At 40.6% G+C, this 23,617-nt stretch overlaps 1 long non-coding RNA gene across 1 annotated transcript in view; it reads right to left on the reverse strand.

The window, feature by feature from the left end:
• The window catches only part of LOC141108048 (uncharacterized), a 663,317-nt gene extending 643,537 nt beyond the window's left edge, over nt 1-19,780 (reverse strand). The window contains exon 1 of the long non-coding RNA XR_012236039.1: nt 19,488-19,780. This is a non-coding gene — a long non-coding RNA (uncharacterized lncRNA). The remainder of the gene's footprint in view (nt 1-19,487) is intronic.
• Nucleotides 19,781-23,617: the final 3,837 nt, after the last annotated feature.

Genomic DNA, 23,617 nt, shown 5'->3' on the forward strand with positions numbered 1-23,617 from the left:
TACACCATCAGCGCGAGTTTATATATTTAAATTATATATTTTCCCAATCTTGCAGACAGCTTAGAAATCTTTGGTGTCATGCTGCTGGCTTTGCCAAGTTGCGTTGCACACAGAACCATGCAGGCACCATCAGATAGATAAGTCAATCACCTGTAGCTCAAGGAACGCCTAGCAACCTCTAGAGGAACCCTAGTTGACAATGGCAATAAAGGCCTATGCACAGGGGAGGTGAGGGCTGCTGGATAATTGCCCAGGGGGTACCAATAAAATATGTTGGAATGGTGACCCTGATTGGAGATATGTTACCATTTCAGGCCTGAATCAGTGTGGAAAACATTTAAATAATATAAGATTAAAAAAGGATGTGCATTTCTGTTCAGCCAGTTCTGTGATCTACGCAGGCCTGCCAAGCAAGAATCACAGATTCTTGATAGGCATTATATAGCTACCTGCTCTCCATTCAGACACTTATATACACTGTACCACTTTGTACAAATTGAAATACCAATTTCCTATTGGGCTCTGAGATGTCATGAAACCAAATGAGACACAAAGGAAGCTGATACTTAAAATGTGAAAGAAAATGCCACTACAAAACAAGGATCTTTTGCAACATCCACCCTTTACCATTTCAAATGAATGGGGCACCAGGGCACACTTTGCATTTTCTTTGGCCCACAGAATTCTGTCTCTACAAAGAAGGGCCACTTGATTGGTTGAGATGTTCCCCGTCCTCCCCTGCATGTTCTGGTAGCCTAATCCCCATATATCTTTTCATTCCTAATTTTTTAGTTGGACTGAAGTCAGTTTTAATCAAATTCACCTCAGTTTCATTGTAACCTACAGCAAAAGTACTTGATAACAGAAACAAATATTCAGTTGAAACAAATATTTTAACAGTGAAAAGGTGAGCGCTCCAAGGAAATAAACACAAAAGTTCACAATATATTTCACATATTTGTGGAGCCTCTAGCAAAATCCAATTTTTTTGTGTACTGCAAGCGAGCAGAAGCCAAGCTTTCAAAGTGGTTTAATCAAATCCAGTACTAACAGGAATCACATGCCTTTTGTGTTCTATATCTTAAATCTCCTAACAGCATTAGTTGTGTTTGCCGATGATAGCAAGGTGGAGTAAGCTGTAATGCTTTATTTTCCTGGACTGGCTGAGAACAGCAGTGTGAGCCAGGTTACGTTGGAAATATATATTTGCTTACTTTATGAAAAGGTATCATTGCAAGGAATACACTAATATTCATTAAATACCTGGCTCTGTGGGATTAGAAAAAATTGAAGCCACGGTAAACCTAAAAATTCTCTTTGCATACTTGGGTGCAGACAAATGCAGAGATTGAGCAGAGTTTCACATAACTCTTTGAACAGTAGGATGATTTCATGCCTTGTCATTCATGTACGTAAACAGGAGGTTACACCCTTCCATTGCACTGTGAGGATTATCACAAATCAGGGGAATAGCAGAGATCAGATAAGCAGAAATAAATGTTCTAACCATAATCACAGAAACAATGCGCGGTGTACACAATGGTGGGCTAAGCTGAACTCGAGAGATTATTTGTATTGCAAACTTACATCGATTCAGCTTCGCACAATGTAAGCCAAGCCATAGACCATGCAAATGTCTTTCTTGCAAACACGGGTTGCAGGAAAGAATTTTGCACAAATTCCCCATCAACACAGACAGTGCTGACAGGGGAATACCTCCTGCCGACCAATTGTCTGCTCCCATCAGGGGGGCGGGGGAAACCGTCCCCGCCAGGGGAAGACAGTGATTATTGCTAGGGGCTATAGCAGCCCCTAGCAATAATGTCAAGTGAATCCGGCAGGCTGGTTGTACCCAATTGATCAATCAATCAACTTTATACATTCAGCCTACCCACAAACGGTTCAAATCTCTTCCTTCTGAACCGGCCAAAATTCTAACCGTCTATGGCTGGCCAAAGCCAACATGTCTCATGTCTGATGGGAAAGCTCCCAATCACTGTAGCAATCTATTCTATTACAGTGATAATTGCAATATTCCAGATCCTGTTAGGGCGCTTTGCAACATGCTTCCTCTCTGCACACTGGCCACTGGGGTTACTCACTTGGCACTGCAACCTTTCATAGAACACCTCATATTTTCTTCAAACAATACAAGGTGTTCTCTGATTGGACAAGGTGGAGATCTTAACCTCATTGCCCCTCCTCTCCACCTCATCCTAATTCTTCCCCACACTAGAATAAAAACAATATATTTTCTATTGGCCCTACAGTACACTTGTTTAACAAGGGAATTTTAAAATTGTTGACACAGATGTTAAAATTTGCAATTATTTGCAAGAAAATTACCTAAACAATTATATATTTTCTGAAAGCAGAGATCCTGGAAAATAAAATGGTGGCAGCTGAATGTTTTTCACATAGTATTTGCGCAAATGCTTATTAAATGTGTATTTTCAGGAAAAGTACACTAAAATGCACACAAACATTATATAATACCTACATTTGTTGGTAAAATATAAAAGAAGGGGTTGTGTTGAATAAATAGATACCTAACATGTCAAGCCTTAAAAAATGGTAAAAAAACAATAGTATCCAAAAGTTGTCCATTGATGATGTTTTACAGGTTATCATTCTAGTTTCAATCGTGAATTATGGCTTCAGAATTATTACTCTCACTTTGACATTTGTGTCAATACCTCATGTATGATGCAATCATCATTTACATACACATGCGTGCCCTATGTGTGCATTTGGGTGTGTGTGATGGGGGACAGGGATGTTTTCAATGTTTTTATTACTTTGAATTATTGAATTATATTGCAATGTTTTTACATCTGTTCTTTGATCTACTCCCGCTTGGCATCCTGAAGCCATTTACTGTGGTCCCAGGGTCCCTGAAAGGGGGGCATTTAATGTACTACAGAAGTGATCGGGTGGCTCTACAGTCCACCAAATTGCTTTTATAAGACAGCTGAGAGTTGGCATAAGAAAAAAATCAATACCAAGCTTACCTCTTTAGCTGTAGCCGTGAGCTTGCTTTAAGCTCTTGACTACCAGAATGTCTATAAACGTGCTTTGGTAGACATGGGGTTAAAGCTTAAACCCAGCCCTAAAAATCCCTTTTTTAAATCCCCTGGCTCCAACTAATCTTTAGCTTTTATTTTTTTTTATGTAACTAAAACACCAATTTTTTTTACCTGAAAACATGTTCATATAATAGGCCATGTCCCAAATTTTCTTTCTTTTATCTGTGGTATGGGAGGGCACTTCTGTGCTGTTCATTCCATTGGCTGAAAAAAGGGTCCATCAAAAGGGTCCTCACAGGGTCTTGTATTATTACAGTAGCAGCATCATGACGCAAAGGATGGCATTGTGTGATTACTGATGGTCCTGGAATGTTCATATGTAATATTATTAATATACAGGATTTTTATAGCACCAATATTTTGTGCAGCACTTTACAAAATGAAGGGAGACAGAAGAATTACATTGCAGTTCAATACAAGAGGATTAGAAGGGTCTTGCTTGTGGAACCGTACAATCTAAAAGGCAGGGGCAAGTGGTGTAGAAGGTAATAACTGTAAGGGATGAGCTGATGGAGAAGGTAGAAGTACAGTTTTTAGGCGTAGGTAGGATAGGCTTTTCTGAAGAAATTAGTTTTCAGAGATTGTCTAAAGGCAGACAGAATAGGTGTCAGCTGGACAGAATGGGATATAGGGTTCAAGAGGATCGGGGAAGCGCTGGAGAAGTCCTGAAGGGGAATATGGTAGGAAGTAATGCAGGAACTAGAAAGCAGGAGGTCTTGGGAGAAGCAGAGTGGAAGGTTTGGTGATATTTCAAAATGAGGTTGGCAATATAGTTGGGGGCATAATTGTGATGTTGGTTAGTATGGTGGATGAGTTTAGCAGCAGCAATTATGATAGACTACAAGAGGGGGCATGGATAGGTATAAATTCCAGCAACCAAAATGGCAGAATGAGAGCTTCCTGAAGATGACCAGGTGGAAACTTGTAGGGGCTTTGCCTGTGTAATTGTGATGTAACTTCCACCAGGCACCATCCTTGAATAGGGATCGGGCCACACTTTCACGCAGGGGATTATCACAGCGGGCCCTGCAAACAACCAGTGCTGTAGACACCGGGTGCCAGGTTCTAACTGCCACCATAAAAAGTAAGTGCAATACTTACCTTCCTTTTTTAAATAAATTTGTTAAAATGGTTTTGCACTATGGGCTTCCTTTCATCATTTCCCTCTGAATGGTACTACTATATCTCCAAGATTGGAGGAAACCAGCACACATAGACCACATTTTTTAAGGGGACATGCCCCACAAGAGAGTTTGACCATATTAGATATAGTTGGTCAACAGATTCTGGTGAGTGCAATTTCATGTGGGGCATCATATGCACAAAATTGATCGAGCACTAAAGTTACTTATGTTAAAGAGCAACTGCACCTACACAGTGGGCTTCTAACCTATTTGGGACTTTCTTTATTGGATATTAATAATTTTTGACATCATTGAATATTGACATTAATTTGTGTTTTTTTGCACTTTGCAATGTGGTATTAAAGAGTTGTCAAGCACTTTATATGTCATTTTTCTACGTTCGGGTGTTTATGTATTCAAAAGAATAGCGTGGTTGACCACCCTTATTTAATTACAGCAGGGGATAGCCTGTGTAAAGGCAGGCCAAAGAGGAGGGAGTTGCAGTTGGTGAGGTGACATTGGTTAAGAAGTGGTGAATGCTGGAAATGTCACAGAGGTCAGTGAGCCAAGATTCAGTTAATTATTGTAGTTCTGGATTATACCTAATTATTACACCTAAAATATTTCATGTATATAGCAACAGTGACCATTTTAAAATTTAACCCAGCCAATAAACTTTTACCACCAAAATGATTGGCTGATTCTCTCTTCATAAATATAAAGGTGTCCAGAGTCGTAATAATAGTTTGCCAAGCCAGCTGAAATCAGACAGATGAGGGTGATGATCGCCTTAAGTTTCTGAGGACCCTAATATTTTCTTAGAAACTAAAAGTCCTACAAAAAATAAAATATTTATTTGCACATCATTTAAAACCAAATTCCAGCCAAACAGCTAAATGCATTATTAAAATATTGCAGCTGTTTCACCAGCCAAAAAGGATTTATATTTCTCTCCGTGCAATCCTGAAAGTTTTATACAGCCTTGCCAAACTGTAGTGGCAGGCTGGTGAGGTGACCTGGCTTTTCTCTGCTGCGGTCAAAACTGAAACACCCTTTCAGAAAGGCTCACGTGAAAAGAAAATAGAAGTAGTAAGAGCTTTCTCACAGCCAAAACTCAAATTCAATTTGCTTTGAAATTCTGAATGTAACTGAAGATACAGGTAGCATAGAGAGAGAAAGAAACTTCAGGATTCTACTGTGAACATCCTGATATCAGCATAGTTGTAGTGTTTGTTGTGTAGCACTGGATTGCCTTGACTGATTGCCTAGAATTGCTTTATAAAATAAGAGTACATCAATATTGTCTTTTGGTAAGAGGTATAATATATATCACAGCACAAAAAAAAAAAAAATCTTCTATAAAAATTATAGAATCACTTGAATCTTATGCCCTGTACACACGGTCGGATTTTCTGATGGAAAATGTGTGATAGGACCTTGTTGTCAGAAATTCCGACCGTGTGTGGGCTCCATCACACATTTTGCATTGGAATTTTCGACACACAGAGTTTGAGAGCAGGATATAAAATTTTCCGGCAACAAAATCCGCTGTCGGAAATTCTGATAGTGTGTACACAAATCCGACGAACAAAGTGCCACGCATGCTCAGAATAAATAAAGAGATGAAAGCTATTGGCTACTGCCCTGTTTATAGTCCCGACGTACGTGTTTTACATCACCGCGTTCAGAACTTTGTGTGACCGTGTGTATGCAAGACAAGTTTGAGTCAACATCCGTCGTAAAAAATCCATGGATTTAGTTGTCGGAATGTCCGATCAATGTCCAAAAGTGTGTACAGGGCATAAGAGTTGCAATTGAAAAAGCTCCTTTTGGGATAATTCATGCCAAAATGCATACGTTTTAGACATGTTGTTTTATGCATTTCAGAGGATCTATGTGAACGGCAGGCAGGCTCAGAAAGTCCAGTGTCGATGGACTTTGATAGAAAAAGGCAGAATGCTTTTGACATCAGTGTAGGACACTTCTGCGAGCATTCAGAATTCATTCCAGTGTATTTGACATCCAACTGACCTGCCTCTAGCTGCTTTTGCATTCCGATAAAAGCCCCTTTCACACGGGGTGGAATCCCACTTGCTCAGCAGGGGATCTATCTGCTGATTCCCTGCTGAGCAGAGCAGGCGGGTGACAGGTCTGTGTCGGCTCAGGGTGGACACAAACACACTCTGCTCTATGGATGGTCTAGTGTAAACGGATCAGCTGTCTGTTTATAGCCGATTGCCCTCTGATCTGATCTGCCTAGATAGAGGGGAGCTGATTTCTATCACCCAGTCATGTGCATGCAAAAATTCAGTTGTTTTTATTTTCCTTGCATGTTCCACTCAGATCTAGAGCAACTGCACTTGCAGTACACAGACTATTTGCCTTCAGTAAATCAACCCCAATGTCTGAGATAGAGAGATATTGAACCCAATAAATGTATAATATCTTTTTATATCTGGTATTTCTCATTATCTCCTCATTGAATCCTTGGTTGGTTCTGAAGAAGCTCAATGAGAAACACGTCAACTTAAGGGGATTTAGTGCTATAGTTATGTGATATGTGTATGGTGTATATCCTTGTCAACAATACATATTGTATGCAAAAATACATGTTTTTGACTAATTTTAGATATTGCTAACTACACGATTATGGTTTTTAGGATCAAGGAGATCCATATTTTTTTATTGATAACAATAAAGCAATGTAAAATATTTTTTTAAAACATGAGCGTTATCTCATTTGTACCAGTAAAGTCCGCCTGAACCTTGTGTAGTTACACAGACACAATTTTTGGAAGTGGTACAGTGGTGGCCTTTATCTAGCAACGCATGAACATAATTAGCAGACAAGTGTCATCTCATAACAACATAGATGGCAAGTGCACAGAATTTGCCAGAACAGTCCCACATCTAGGTGCTCCATCCTGATGAGGCTGCATCCTTAGATCACAGTATCAACCTTATTTGTGGGGCGGTTGCAGAGCAGTCCCATTCACTTGAATGGGTCATATCTGGTGGATGGTTGCGCCCCCTGAAAGCGGCTGTGAAGCAAACCATCATGGCCGCGGCACGTGTACACCCTGTCTGCTACCTCTAGAGCCAAAGGGGATGGCGGTTGGGGGTCAGTAAAATTATGGCTTACCACTTGCTGACCGTTGCACGCCGATATACGTCGGCACAATGGCAGCGGTGGGCAAATGGGCGTACCTGTACATCCCCTTTAATTGGTGGGGCCGCCACGTACAGCGTGAGCATGCCCGCGGGACCAGCGGACTCGGATCGTGTTACGGAGCCGCAGAACGGGGAGATGCCTATGTAAACAAGGCGTTTCCCTGTTCTGCCTAGTGACATTACCGGGATCTGTCAGCGGGAGCAGTGATCACTGTCATGTCAGTGGTAGCCCATCACCCCCACAGTTAGAATCACTCCCTAGGACACATTTAACCCCTTGATCGCCCCCTAGGGTTTAACTCCTTCCCTGCCAGTTTCATTTACAGCTGTCAGTGCATTTTTATAGCACTGATCGCTGTATAAATGCCAATGGTCCCAAAATAGTGTCAAAATTGTCCAATGTGTCCGCCATAATGTCGCAGTCACGATAAAAATCGCAGATCGCCGCCACTAGTAATAAAAAAAAAAAAAATAATAAAAATGCCATAAAACTATCCCCTATTATGTAGACGCTATAACTTTTGCGCAAACCAATCAATAAATGCTTATTGCGATTTTTTTTACCAAAAATAAGTAGAAGAATATATATCGGCCTAAACTGAGGAAAAAATTTGTTTTTTTATATATTTTTTGGGGATATTTATTATAGCAAAAAGTAAAAAATATTGCTTTTCTTTCAAAATTGTCCCTTTTTTTTTTTGCTTATAGCACAAAAAATAAAAACCGCAGAGGTGATCAAATACCACCAAAGGAAAGCTCTATTTGTGGGAAAAAAAGGACGTCAATTTTGTTTTGGTGTAACCTCGCACGGCCGCGCAATTGTCAGTTAAAGCGACACAGTGCCGAATCGCAAAAAGTGCTCGGATCAGGAAGGGGGTAAAATCTTCCAGGGCTGAAGCGGTTAAAATCAAATAATTAGCAGCAAAAGGAAACAATGGTAGTGGGTTCGATACTAGCTTTGTAAATTTACCCCTTTCTGTTTTTTGTTTGAGACTTGTAAATTGCAAATTTTCACTAAAAATATTTGAAAAAAGAAAAAAAACAAATCATGTCCTCAGGTGACTTTTATGCAATTAGGCCAATGGATCAGAGCGGTAGCATTGGAGTGCTGAAAACACCGGTCTGATCGGTATTTCTTCCCCATCCTCTAAATGCCCTAGCCAGCAGTGTCTGCTGTTAGCCCAAAGACAGCCAGATGAGGACGCTGTCTGTGATCACCTTTCATTAGCAGAAGCTGCAAATTAAATGTGTCATAAATGTTAAAGTTTAATACAGGAATTTCTGAAGATCCATTTAAATTGTAGACCCAACAAATGGACATAAATTGATCTTTTGTAAGTTCTTTAATATTTTTTTAAACTGAAAATCTGTGAATCACAATCAAGCACACATCTAAAAAAATTCAGCTATGTTTAACCATTAAATATAGTTGCTTGATTTTAAGTACAATGGATAACTTCTACACAACAGTAGCGGCAAAATATTTATTTTTAGTAAACAGAAAAGAGATGGCAAAGCAGCAAACCACATTGTTATAATCAACCCCAAACAAGCCTGCAGATATAGACTGCTCTTTTCATGGCCTGGCGAGCATGAACGACAAGAAGCAAAACAGTTCACTGCAAAAACGATTATCTCCTTGTTTTATCAACATAGAAAAAGACCATTCGGCCTGACAGGCACAAACCCCACTAGTCAGATTACATAAAAGAGCGACAAAGACCAGACAATTCCAGTTATGGAAATATGAAAACTAAATATGTTCATAATAAAGCAGCAAGGATTTACCAAGCTATTCATAAAAAGCATCAGGTTCATATCTAGTGCAAATGTGCTTGTCTCTCATTTATCAAGGATTTACTATGATAAATCTACTCCTGTGCCACCTACACAGTTTTGCAGACATCTGCACTAATGGGAAAGAAAGAAAGAAAGAAAGAAAGAAAGAAAGAAAGAAAGAAAGAAAGAAAGAAAGAAAGAAAGAAAGAAAGAAAGAAAGAAAGAAAGAAAGAAAGAAAGAAAGAAAGAAAGAAAGAAAGAAAGAAAGAAAGAAAGAAAGAAAGAAAGAAAGAAAGAAAGAAAGAAAGATTGTCTGGTACGTGGCTCAGTAGAATTAAGCATACTTACTGTACATATACAGTATCTTACAAAAGTGAGTACACCCCTCACATTTTTGTAAATATTTTATTCTATCTTTTCATGTGACAACACTGAAGAAATGACACTTTGCTACAATGTAAAGTAGTGAGTGTACAGCTTGAATAACAGTGTAAATTTGCTGTCCCCTCAAAATAACTCAACACACAGCCATTAACCTTCCTGGCGGTATTCCTGAGTGTGGCTCGGGGTTAATTTTCAGTACCAAAATCGGTTACCCTCAAGTCACACTTGGGAATGCATCGCAATATCATGGTACAGTTTACTTACCTTGCCCCAGGATCCTGCAATGTGTCCTCCACCGGATCCTCCGCCCGATGTATTATGCCCCGTACACACGGTCGGACTTTGTTCGGACATTCCGACAACAAAATCCTAGGATTTTTTCCGACGGATGTTGGCTCAAACTTGTCTTGCATACACACGGTCACACAAAGTTGTCGGAAAATCTGTTTTTTTAAACGCGGTGACGTAAAACATGTACGTCGGGACTATAAACGGGGCAGTGGCCAATAGCTTTCATCTCTTTATTTATTCTGAGCATTTTGTTGTCGGAAAATTTTATCTCCTGCTCTCCAACTTTGTGTGTCGGAAAATCCGATGGAAAATGTCCGATGGAGCCCACACATGGTCGGAATTTCCGATAACACGCTCCGATCGGACATTTTCCATCGGAAAATCCGACCGTGTGTACGGGGCATTACTGTTCTGGGCTCTGTTCCCTGCAACCGTCGCAAAGCATGGGGGCTGAGCTACGGCGGCAAATTAAAAAAGTGCAAAATACATAACACATAATACACTGTAATCTGTAAGATTACATTACTGTATCAAATCATTTCACCTCCCTTTTGTCCCTAGTACTTTGTCCAGTGCCCTGCCTGCACTTCTATATTATATATACTGTTCTTTCTGCCTGGAAACTTGAGAATGTCCATGGCATCCAAAAAGCATCCCTCTACGTCAAAAGCCGTTTTAGACCCACTAGAAAACAGCGATAGTAAATTAGAATCACTTGCAGAATTGAGCTATAGTGATTCGCGGCAAAATTCGTCATCAGACACTGAAAGTGATGACAGCGACAATTCTGCGAGAAAATTTCAGTGTTTTAAAATTGGTTACATTATTGAATACATTTTATTAATATTATCTTATTATTTTTATAATTATTTATGGCTATTTATTATATTATAATTGATGATTTTGTGTTTCAAACTTTACCATACCCAGGATGTCTACTTGTATCTTGTTTGGACAGATTTAAGTGAGTTATTCCTAAGAATTACAGGCCTACAATATAAACCACCAAATTTCTATGCAAAACAATGTACCGCTTTGACATTCAAAAATCTGTCATAATCAATCGTACCGCCAAGGAGGTTCATGTCTAAACCTCTGGCAACAAAAGTGTGTACACCCCTAAGTGAAAATGTTCAAATTGGGCCAAATTAGCAACAGTCCCTCTCCGATGTCATGTGACTCATTAGTGTTACAAGGTCTCAGGTGTGAATGGGGAGCAGGTGTGTTAAATTTGGTGTTATCGCTCTGACTCTCTCATACTGGTCACTGGAAGTTCAACATGGCACCTCATGGCAAAGAACTCTCTGGGGATCTGAAAAAAAGAATTGTTGCTCTACATAGAGATGGCCTAGGCTATAAGAAGATTGCCAAGACCCTGAAACTGAGCTGCAGCATGGTGGCCAAGACCATACAGCGGTTTAACAGGACAAGTTCCACTCAGAACAGGCCTCGCCATGGTCGACCAAAGAAGTTGAGTGCACGTGCTCAGCTTCATATACAGAAGTTGTCTTTGGGAAATAGACGTATGAGTGCTGCCAGCATTTCTGCCGAGGTTGAAGGGGTGGGGGGTCAGCCTGTCAGTGCTCAGACCATACGCCGTACACTGCATCAAATTGGTCTGCCTGGCTGTCGTCCCAGAAGGAAGCCTCTTCTAAAGATGATGCACAAGAAATCCCGCAAACAGTTTGCTGAAGACAGACTAAGAACATGGATTACTGGAACTATGCCCTGTGGTCTGATGAGACCAAGATAAACTTATTAGGCTTAGATGGTGTCAAGCGTGTGTGACAACAACCAAGCAAGGAGTACAAAGACCAGTGTGTCTTGCCTACAGTCAAGCATGGTGGTGGGAGTGTCATGGTCTGGGGCTGCATGAGTGCTGCCAATACTGGGGAGCTACAGTTCACTGAAGGAACCATAAATGCCAACTTGTACTGTGACATACTGAAACAGAGCATGATCCTTTCCCTTCGGGGACTGGGCCGCAGGGCAGTATTCCAACATGATAACAACCCCAAACACACCTCCAAGACGACCACTGCCTTGCTAAAGAAGCTGAGGTTAAAGGTGATGCACTGGCCAAGCATGTCTCCACACCTAAACCCTATTGAGCATCTGTGGGATATCCTCAAACAGAAGGTGGAGGAGCGCAAGGCCTCTAACATCCACCAGCTCTGTGATGTCATCATGGAGGAGTGGAAGAGGACTCCAGTGGCAACCTGTGAAGCTCTGGTGAACTCCATGCCCAAGAGGGTGGCCACACAAAATATTGACACTTTGGGTCCAATTTGGACATTTTCACTTAGGGGTGTTCTCACTTTTCTTGCCAGTGGTTTACACATTAATGGCTGTGTGTTGTGTTGTTTTGAGGGGAGAGCAAATTTACACTGTTATACAAGTTGTACACTCACTACTTAAAAATAAAAAATATTTACAAAAATGTGAGGGGTGTACTCACTTTTGTGAGATACTGTGTATTTAAATATAATTTATACATACATATATACAGTACAATTCTGTTCCCCATTTGCACTGTCTACCTGCACAGCAAAAATTTGAACTCTCCCCCAGTGACTCTGTTATGTGACCTGCTACTTTTGTAAGGTTAAAGCGGTATTAAACTCAAAACCAAAAATGTAATATATTACAGTTTACCAATCTTTAAATGTGGTGGCTGCATCCGTTTTCTTTTTTTAGGCTTTTTTCCCCTCTGTTTTCACCTGGTAATCTGGCCAGTAACACACCTCCTGTATTAGAGCGCCCCCACTCTGGATGAAGGAGAACAGGAGGCATATTTGGACAGCAGCATTATAAGTCTGGGGGGAGGAGAGTGTTAAATGTACTAACAGATTTAGATACACTAACAAATAGAATCCAAACAATAAAATAAGGACAAGAAAGTAAAAAAAAATGAATACAGCCATAACATCTAAGAGTTCGTAAGCTGCAATATAATAAATGTTTGCTTTTGGGCTTAATACCACTTTAGTCCTGGTTCACACTAGTGCGAGTGAGTCCCACAGAATCGCATGCCAAGGGAAATTACATGGTGCTCGTTCACATCAATGTGACTCGGCACTGACCAATTTTCAAAAAGATTCCTGTACTACTTTGGTGCAATTCCAGCATGATTAGGGCCCCACAGAATATACAAACCTTATCAAAATTGCATCCAAGTAGCATGACATAATCACACTGAAAGAATTGTATGGCTGTAGTATGAACCTAATCCTTAAGACTGAGAAGTATCACAGTGGACTGCTTGTTAATGCATTTCCAGCATAGATAATTACATTTGTTTATTTTTATTTACAGCCAGGATATGTTTTAATAAGAATATGAGAGGCAGACAGTCACATAATTATTGAGGAAAGAATTACCTTCTCCTAAATAAACCCTGAATCTGACTCAAAGGTTGACCATAGGTTATATAATATTTAAAAAAAAAAAGCTAAGCAACAGATTCAGGATTCACTGTGTGTGGAAATCCATTCTCCAACTCCTACATGACTACAAGACTCAGCAGTGATGAAGTGTTGGAGAATGGAACCTCGGCACTTGGTTTGGGCACAAGCAGCCAACTCTCCCAAAAGTGTTGAATGCTGAATAGTCTTAAGCCTGCCATAGATGGATTCAATTTCGGCTGGTTCAGCAGGAACCATCAAAATGTCGATCCATCTATGGGCAAGCTGGTTGTATAGAAGTCAATCTCTCAGTCAACTTCTTTACAACCAGTCTGTTGGAAAAATTGTGCTCAATCAGTGCCTCCAGCTATAGCTGACAGTGCTGATGAGTATATTTTGATGACGGGGAAGTGTCCCCGTTTTCAGAATACAATATCTCCGCAGGAGGGATTCCCCCATCCATATTTGAATGTGTAGATAGTGGAACTGATTAATTTTCTTTTGTTCAACCTACTGATTGAACGAAAGAAAGTGAATCATGTATGTGCTGCCTCAAGAAGGAAGTTAGGAGACATGGACCCTCAGGCAGGAGAGAGTAAACATGGTTATGTTGGAGTTTTATTTTAATCTTGATAGGGCAACTTAGATGAAACCATCAGTCCCCTTTCTGCAAAGAACATACCCAACCTACCTGCTTTATAGGATGCTCAACAACAGGCTCAATTAACCGCAAATGATAGCTCAGCACTGCCCAGAAATCTTATTATTGTGGTTTAAAGGAAAAGTAGGGATAAAGCTCTTTTGCATGTAGCTCTGCACTCCTGTGACCCATATTCAGCTGACAGCGGGCTAAAGATCGCTGTCTACTGATATCACTCAGCCAGTCCAGACTCTGCAGGGATCCCGACTTTAATGTCAGGATTCACCCAGATGCCTGGCCAGCAGCTGGCTTAGCCTCTCAGCCAGCTTGAGATTGGGCTGGAGGTTCACTTTCCAGTAGGACAACGACCCTAAACATACAGCCAGAGCTACAATGGAATGGTTTAGATCAAAGCATATTCATGTGTTAAAATAGCCCAGTCAAAGTCCAGACCTAAATCCAATTGAGAATCTGTGGCACGACTTGAAAATTGCTGTTCACAGACGCTCTCCATCCAATCTGACAGAACTTGAGCAATTTTGCAAAGAAGTATGGGCAAACATTTCACTCTAGATGTGCAAGAGACATCCCCAAAAAGACTTGCAGCGAAAGGGTAATTCTAAAAGTATTGACTCAGGGGGGCTAAATACAAATGCACACCACACTTTTCAGATTTTCATTAGTAAAAAATGTAGAAAACCATTTATCATTTTCCTCCACTTCACAATTATGTGCCACTTTGTGTTGGTCTATCACATAAAATCCCAATAAAATGCATTTATGTTTTGGTTGTAACATGACAAAATGTTGAAAATTTCAAGGGGTGTGAATACTTTTACTGTCTCCCATAAAAGCATGAAGACACAGGCTGTAGTGAAAATCTCCTCCTACCTGAACACTCAGAACTCGGATGGACCCTTCAGTTTATCTGGTATACAGATCAGCCAAAAAGGTATATAGAGTGTGTGTTTGGGGGGGGGATGTTCAGATGAACTATTTTCACATTACTGGGTTTAGTAACACTTTAAATAAAGAAAAATGCTATAATGACTGATTTTCCACTGCTGATTATTTAGCCATGGCAGCATGAATTTAAAAAAGTAAATGTGATTTCTACATTGCTTGGGATTTTACTAAAACACTATACTGTAATCTTTCATTGTATACAAAGAATTCCATTTAAATATTAGTTTTATGTGGATCCACTCCTAACAAGCCATGCTTATCCAGCACTCCTTATCATTTATTACCACAAGAAGATGCTGTGCTTTAGCGCAGCTAATGTGTATTCCACTGCATTTTGCTTTATTTTACTGACGTTAGGATTTTGGGACATTTTTAATGCATGTTCTGACACAGGAGAAATCATAATCAGTTTAGAAAATGTATTTTCATTTTACAATACCAATCATAAAATAAAACAGAGTTGTAGCTCTACAGCCAAACACACACAAACACAGCAAAACACACTGAAAACTGGTACCAAAACACATAGCTATTGTAACGTCACATCAATCCAGAATTAAAGAGATTCTGTTACTAGAAATGAAAAGGAACATAAAGGAGTTCCCTTTTAAAAAAAAAAGTAAATACCTTGACTGCTGCCTGCTTTGCAAAACTCTGCTGCAATGCATGGAACTCGTCCCCTGACACTTCCAGGAGTGTCAGATTACCAGACCGCCTCTGCACTTCTGCAGGATGCAGCAGTGGTGTAGGGCTTGGTGGGAGGAACCCCAGATTGCTGTGAAAGCAGGGTCAAATATATAAGGGGGCTAAAGGGTCAAATGCCCCGGACCCCCTGACAGCTCCTCTATACTAAAATTATATAAAATAATATAAAAAAAAATGTATAAAAAGTATTAAAAATATATAATAACAAAATTATATAAAATGTATAATAAAAAAACATACTTTATTTTATTAAATGTATCTTGGGAAGTAAACCTCTGGACTGGTATATTGTATTGTTTTTTCAAAAATTAATTATGGCGGCTCAAGCAAACCACACATAGAGTTTATTTTTTTATTATTTATTTATTTCAGGTACTTATATAGCGCTGTCAATTTACGCAGCACTTTTGCATATACATTGTACATTCACATCAGTCCCTATCCTCAAGGAGCTTACAATCTAAGGTCCCTCACTCACATTCATACATAGTAGGGACAATTTAGACAGGATTCAATTAACCTACCAGCATGTCTTTTGGAGTGTGGGAGGAAACCGGAGTACCCGGAGGAAACCCACGCAGGCACAGGGAAAACATGCAAACTCCAGGCAGGTAGAGTCGTGGTTGGGATTCGAACCAGCGACACTTCTTACTGCTAGGCGAGAGTGCTACCCACTACACCACTGTGCCGCCCTAGAGTTCTATGACTGCATGTGTGTGGGGCATGTGTGACCTCAGAATGATGTTGTGTCATGCATTTTAAAAATTGAGAATGTAAACCAACACTATGTGTAAGGGGCCCCCCGATTCTCTGAACCTATAGTGCCCGGGGGCCCCCAAGGTCTAAATCCGGCTTTGTATGGAAGACCAGCAGACCAAAACTCCCTGACGTGTCAGTTTCTGAAGAGATTTCAGAGGACAATTTCTCTGCATTACAACCATGTTCTGTTACACAGACAGTAGGAAAGGTGAGTACTTATTATCTTCTGAAATAAGAAAGGGTTTTTTAGGACTTATTATCTTCCTTACAGAAGGAAACTTTAGCAAGTTCATCATGAATTTGTGGCTACTTTCATTTTAACAAGAGTGCAGGAAGGTTTCTATTACCAAAAGTAGATCACAGATTAAATTATAACTCCAGCCACAGTTTCTGCAGGGCACACAGCTCATCAAGCACTTCTGGGCTAACCCCACTTCAGTCTACTTATGTTTCTATTCATGGTCTAACCCAGTCTTTCTCAACCTTTTTTCTCCCGAGTAACCCTTGAAATAGATTTCAGATGTTAGGGAAGCCCTACTAAAACCAATTTATTTGGGGTCATTGGGAAAAATGTCCCCTTTACAGTGATGGTCAGAATGTCCCTCTAAAAGGATCTGCAAGGCCCCAACCCGATGTAGGTACCATCAAATGCAAGGTCACCAAGTTACAGGTCATGGAACCCCTAGCAACCTCTGGAGGAGTCCTTGTTGAGAATGGCTGGTCTTGTCACTTTTTGGTTATTCTATCTTACACTTTGGTGATAACTCCTTCACCATTGCACTCATATAATGGGGTGTTGGTTGTTATGAAGCACATTATGTGGCAGTAAAGAAAATAATTTTGCATAGATTCCCCAGCATGCTGAGCATTTTGTGGTACAGGTATATATGACTATGATGTGCATTCATGACATCATGCACTTTAGAGACCAGGAATTCCTACTCATTCTTTCCATACTTTGAGTGGCCTCAACATCATAATCAGTGGGATATATACATTTTATATATTTTTAAGGTATTCTTTGGGTATTTCTAAGATTTTCTGTTATACTGTATGTGTTGTTCCACCCTTTGATGACAATTAAAACTCTTACATGGCCTAAAAAAGGCTTTGCAGAAAGATTTAATTGTATTATCTTATATTAAAATAACGTTGGTGCAGCGCTTGGAACCCAAAATCAGATTATAAAGTCCAATTACAAAGTCATAAATCCACATATGAACATTCTCAATCCCAATTCAAATAAAACCTGGAAAATGTTGATTGATAGCCAAGAAGGAAGAAGTGTCCAGAAAGGAGCCATCACCATCACCTGTTCATTGATGATGAAACGCGTATGGAGGAGTCGTGATGTGTGACGACATCGCATACCGGGACGTGGCGGCCCATTTTGTTGGTTGGAAACAATCACTTTCTCTTTGTATTGATGTCTGTTTGAAACTTTTACCAAATGAGTGCAACACTTTTTAAGCAATATTTTTTTTAACATACTACACTATGTTATGCCCTTTCATTACTCCATGCTTCTATGAGTGCAATATGGATAGTGTGGACAGTGGAGGAGCATCTTATTAAGGAGAAGCCAGGGATTCAGCTCCTGTGACATCATTCCAGGATCACTTTGAAAAGGCTTGTTTGACCTTCCTTATTGGGGGTCCATACAGAGGGGTAAGAGGCAGCGTGATTGGTTGATGGTGATGGCTCCTTTCCGGACACCCCTTCCTTCTTGGCTATCAATTGCCATTTTTCTAGTTTTATTTGAATTGGGATTGAGAAAGTTCTTATGTGGACTGATTATGACTGTGTTTTCAGACTTTATAATCTGATTTTTGGTTCCAAGCGCTGCACCAACATTATTTTATTTTCTTTAATGTTGTTATTCCAGCATATATGTGCTAGCAGCTATTTTGATTTGTATTTCTATTATAACATAGCAGAGTCTTTTCTATAGTATATTATTATCTTTTATTGGTTTATGTATAGGGATCGACTGTAGGCTATTTTTTATTCTATTTTTTTATTTATTTCAAATTATTATGACAATGCAAAGGGTGCTACAATTTAAGGGCTTTACAAAGTACCACATCCTCAGATATACAACAGAAAAATAATACATAATCTCACATACAATGTATACTTGACATTGCCATGTATGCATGCCTCCCAACTTTTTAAGATGGGAATGAGGGACACCTATTAGTAAAGGTGTGTAGGCATAGGACACACCCCCTGCCACACCCCCTTAAAGGAGAATTATACAAAAAAGTATTAGTTAAAGCCACAAGTGCTTTTATTTATTTTTTTTTACCACTACCATTCCTTTATATTTGCTTTTAAGAATATACAAATGCAACAATTTAGAAACTGGATGGTCTAGTACTGTAAAATACTTCTTGATAGATGAGTAGTGCATTTTATATACAGGCATATGGATCAGACCAAAATAAGGGACAAGTGAAGAGGAAAGAGGGACAGGTGGACTTTTTTCCAAATCAGGGACAGTTGTGAGCTATGATGTATTCCATGATACATATTGTAGTTCAGTAGAAACTCACAACTTGTGGTAAGGTGGGAAGAAGGGGGTCACCTAATTGGAGAGTGTAACTGAAAGCGAGGAAAAAATCATGGGCTTTTTCGATAAAATGAATATTAGCAGCAGTATAATAGTCCAGCTGAAAAGGACTTGACAAGCCATGATATTGTTTATCTCGGGGCAATTTACGTCCACTCCTAAGTGCTGAAAGTCACGTTGGCAAAAAACGGTGACAGATGTTAAAGTTGCAGCCCCTGTATCTCATCTGTATGATTTATAACAATGCAGTAACTCGTAATAACCATTCACAAATCACCGAACAGGCTACAGTATACTAGCACCTGGTTGCTCCGGGGTACAGCACCTTCCCCATCCTCATTGCACCATACAACATATGCTAACTATCTACTTCAGTAAACTAATCCCAGCAGTCCATGCTCTTTATTAACTTCACTTTGATCCACTGTACAGATTTTTCTCTGCCAAATAAGGAATAATACAACAAACACAAGCCGTGACACTTCATTAGTGAGACGGAGGATGTACAACTGTCGCTTTAGCATTAAGTTTAATGGTGAGCTGTCTTTTCAGCACAGCCTGTCCAATGCCACCCCAGCAGTTAAACACATTGGTAAGAGTACTCACAGAGGTTTCCTTACGAAGCAAGTGGCTGCGCAGAAGAGGGGGATCCGAGGCTCTGTAATTAAAGATTAGAAATTCATGCAGCGAGGCAATGACAGGCCCAGGGGACAGCTTGCTGGAGCGATAGTATTCATGCTTGTACAAGCTGACTTGTAATTTATGAAACACAAGCTCTGCCTTCTGCCAATCCGGCAGCTCCCTACAACTTGTCCAACTGGCTGCAGAGACTGAAAGGGCAGCGAGAGAACAACAGAGATATTCTCCACGTCCTTAATCTGCTTATCTGAGCCTGTAACCTCTTAGTGGCAGGTAGCTAGCATGCAGCTTCATTGTGGGAGGACAAACAGGTGATTTATTTGTCAAAAGGAACTTGTCAGGACGGCTATTACCTGGCACAGCGGAGGCTCCCAAACAGTGCCAGAGGCTGCCACTGCCTAACTCCTAGGAGCAATGCTAGTTCTGGGGCAGATATGTCACCCAGCAAAAGTGTGCTCTGTCCTAGAACTAGCACTGCTTCCAGGAGACAGACAATGACAGCCTGGGGCTCTGGATAGGAGCCATCACTGTGATAGATAACAGCTGTTTTATAGGCTCCCAGTAAGAGACGGCTGTGCACCTTAAAGCTCATTTCCACTTTTGCAGTCAAATTTGAGGAACTCCCACTATATGTTTGTTATGTGTTCCCATTCACACAGCATGTCCTATTTTTTAATAGTTGTTATCTTGTAGATGTTTCTCTGGTGGAGGTGTCATGGCTGACTGCAAGATTTTCTGAACAATGATAGAGTGAGCCTGTCCCAAGTCTGTCCTCATAATCATACAATGCAAAAAGCCTAGCCCCTAAACCTTCATGCTCCATTCACACCTGAGCATAGTGCAGCAACAGTTGCTATAGCGCGTTTTATTTAGCTTTTTTTTTTTTTTTTTTTTGGAGCAGCACCATTCATCTGAATGGGCATCACTCCGCTCCAAAAAAGTTCATGTACCAAATCTTGGCACAAAACCAGAAGCGTTTGGCGTTGCTATTTTTGCCGTGATTTTAGCATGTTTTGATGCTCGCATCGCGTTTGGGGTGCCACTAAGAGATAATGGCATCGTAAACTCTTCCCCCGTTTTGCGGCGATTCTGGAATCGTGGGCAGAATTGCAGCGATTCCGTCCGCGATTCAAATCACCTAGGTGTGAACAGAGCCTGAACCCTTTGTTAGGACAAACAGCATAGTTACAATTGATAATAAAGAATCGCCTGCACAGTGCAGAGAGGGTTAAAGGGATTGTAATCCCTCGTGTTTTTTCACTTTAATACATCCTATGCATTAAGGTGAAAAAACTTCTGACACAGTCCAGCCCCCCAGTTTTACTCACCTGAGCCCGTTCATTCCCTCGACTCGCTCTTCCTCTCTGCCCGTTGTCTCGGATAGATTGATAGCGCAGCCATTGGTTCCTGCTGCTGTCAATCAAATCCAATGACGCAGGTGCCGGGGCCAAGTCCCGCTTTCTGTGTGCTTACGGGTGTTCACAAAGGAGAGCGCTTCTTCAATCTGGACACCTGTTGTGGGGAGGAGCTACCAGCGCCGCCGGGGGACCCAAGAAGAGGACGATCGGGGCCACTCTGTGCAAAACAAACTGCACAGTGGAGGTATGTATGACATTTGTTATTTTTATTTTTAAAAAAAGGAGGGTTTACAAACCCATTAACCACTTCAGCCCTGGACCATTTGGCTGCCCAAAGACCAGAGCGTTTTTTGTGATTTGACACTGCGTCGCTTTAACTGACAATTGCGCGATCGCGCGACGTGGCTCCCAAACAAAATTGACGGTCTTTTTTCCCTACAAATAGAGCTTTCTTTTGATGGTATTTGATCACCTCTACGGTTTTTATTTTTTGCGCTATAAACAAAAAATTAGCGACAATTTGAAAAAATGCAATATTTTTTACTTTTTGTTATAATAAATATCCCCCAAAAAATATATAAAAAACATTTTGCTTCATCAGTTTAGGCCCATACGTATTCTTATACATATTTTTGGTAAAAAAAAAAAAAATTAAATCGCAAAAAACTTTATTGATTGGTTTGTGCAAAAGTTATAGCGTCTACAAAATAGGTGATAGTTTTATGGCATTTTTATTAATAATTTTTTTTTTCACTAGTAATGGCAGCGATCTGCAATTTTTATCGTGACCGCGACATTATGGTGGACAGTTCAGACATTTTTGGCGCTATTTTGGGACCATTCACATTTATACAGCGATCAGTGCGATTAAAAATGCACTGATTACTGTGTAAATGTGACTGGCAGTGAAGGGGTTAACCATAGGGGGGCGCTGCAGGGGTTAAGTGTGTCCTAGGGAGTGATTCTAACTGTGGGGGGCTGGGCTATGTGTGACAGGACACTGATCACCGCTCCCAATCAAAGGGAGCTGTGATCAGTGTCAGTGTCACTAGGCAGAACGGGGAAATGCTTGTTTACATCAGCATTTCCCCCGTTCTGCTTCTCCGTGAGACGATCGCCGGTATCCCCGCCGACATCAAGTCCATGGGACCCGCAATCACACTCATGGAGCTTGCGGTGGGCATGCGCCCACACCGCTGCGTCTTAAGGGGCAACGTACAGGTACGTTAATATGCCTGTACGTGCCCTTCTGCCGACGTATATCGGCGTGAGCCGGTCGGCAAGGGGTTAAAGTGTTACTAATCCCACAACAGTAAAATCAGTCTGTATATGCAGTAAGTCATGCTTATTATACTCACTGTGGAGCCTAAGGGGTTAATCCTCTGCATTGTGTAAAAAGCCTTTTTGATCCTTTCTTCGCTAATCCTCCCATTATTCCACTGTCTCCAATCCATCTCCTGATAAGACAGAGCCTTTGGAGTCACTTTGCACATGCTCAGTTTGGTGTGAAAACTAAACTAAAGAGTTTTTTTTTTTTTCTTGGGAGGGTGCATGTGATCAGCACAGGGTAAATCAGCACTGTCCAGCCACAGAGTCAGGGGTTTTGCAGCCTCATAGGACAGTCAGAGTAGAATGAAACCAGATATAGTGAATGCAGGGTCCTGGGTTTAGTAACACTTTAAAGCGGTTGTATGCTCTGACCAAAAAAACCCAAAAAACCTGTAAGGCAAATGCATAATAAGCTGATATGCACCGCATACTAGCTCATTATGAAATACTTACTCTAGAAGTAAGCTGTGAGCGACCAGAGCTGCGATGACGTCACTTCCGCGCATTCGCGTGAGTCCTCTGTTCCAGCAAGGAGCTCTAATTTTCCGGGAACATCCGCCGGACCTTCAGAGTGCAAGCGCCGCTGACGTCAGCGGCTGCATGCAAGGTGAATATCTCCTAAACCGTACCTAAAACCGTTTGCTATCTGAATGGGGGGCATAGAAATGTTATCACAATTTGGCTGCAAAAGTGAAAATAAACTTCAATGTGCATTTCCACCTTTGCAGTCACATTTGAGGAAAGCCCCAGTATACGTTTGTTATGTTCCCATTTACACAGCATAACTAAAAGTCATTTAAAAAACAGTTTTTACTTTTCTGCAGTGCATTTTGCGTTTTTCCCCACATGTTTTTCACTCGTTTTTTGATGCGTTTTGTTGCTAGGCAGATTAAAAAAATGCAAAAACACACTACATTCATCGCTGCAGAGTGTCCATTAAAGTCTATTGAACCAAAAAAGCACCATGTTGCATTTAAAAAAAGTCCCTGACCCTTTCCAAAAACGCAGTGGCTGAAAAACGTTTAGATGTGAACGTGTCCCATAGGAAACCATGTTAAATGGACTGCAGTGCGTTTCCACAAAACGCACTAAAAACACATAGGTGTGAACCAGGCCTCAAAGCAAGCCGTCAATTATCTCTGTAACTGCTGGTAATGTGGAGTAATTTATCCTCAAACGTTTACAGCAGAAAGTGCTTTTAGGTCAGTGCACTTTGCTCAAACTTCTCAGCAGTGACTTGGTGGCCTGCCAGCCTTCGAATTCCTAATGAAAACACAGTGCAGATGCTCTGAGAGGGTGGATTGCAGAGTCCTGAGACCTGACTTCAATTATTTTACTGTATTTCTCATGTAAAATTTGAGGATAAATTGCTCCACAGTGCCTGCTGCTAAAAAGGACAGTGAGGGCCTA

The sequence above is a fragment of the Aquarana catesbeiana genome, linkage group LG01, assembly GCF_042186555.1.
Source record: "Aquarana catesbeiana isolate 2022-GZ linkage group LG01, ASM4218655v1, whole genome shotgun sequence".
Classification (NCBI taxonomy): domain Eukaryota; kingdom Metazoa; phylum Chordata; class Amphibia; order Anura; family Ranidae; genus Aquarana; species Aquarana catesbeiana.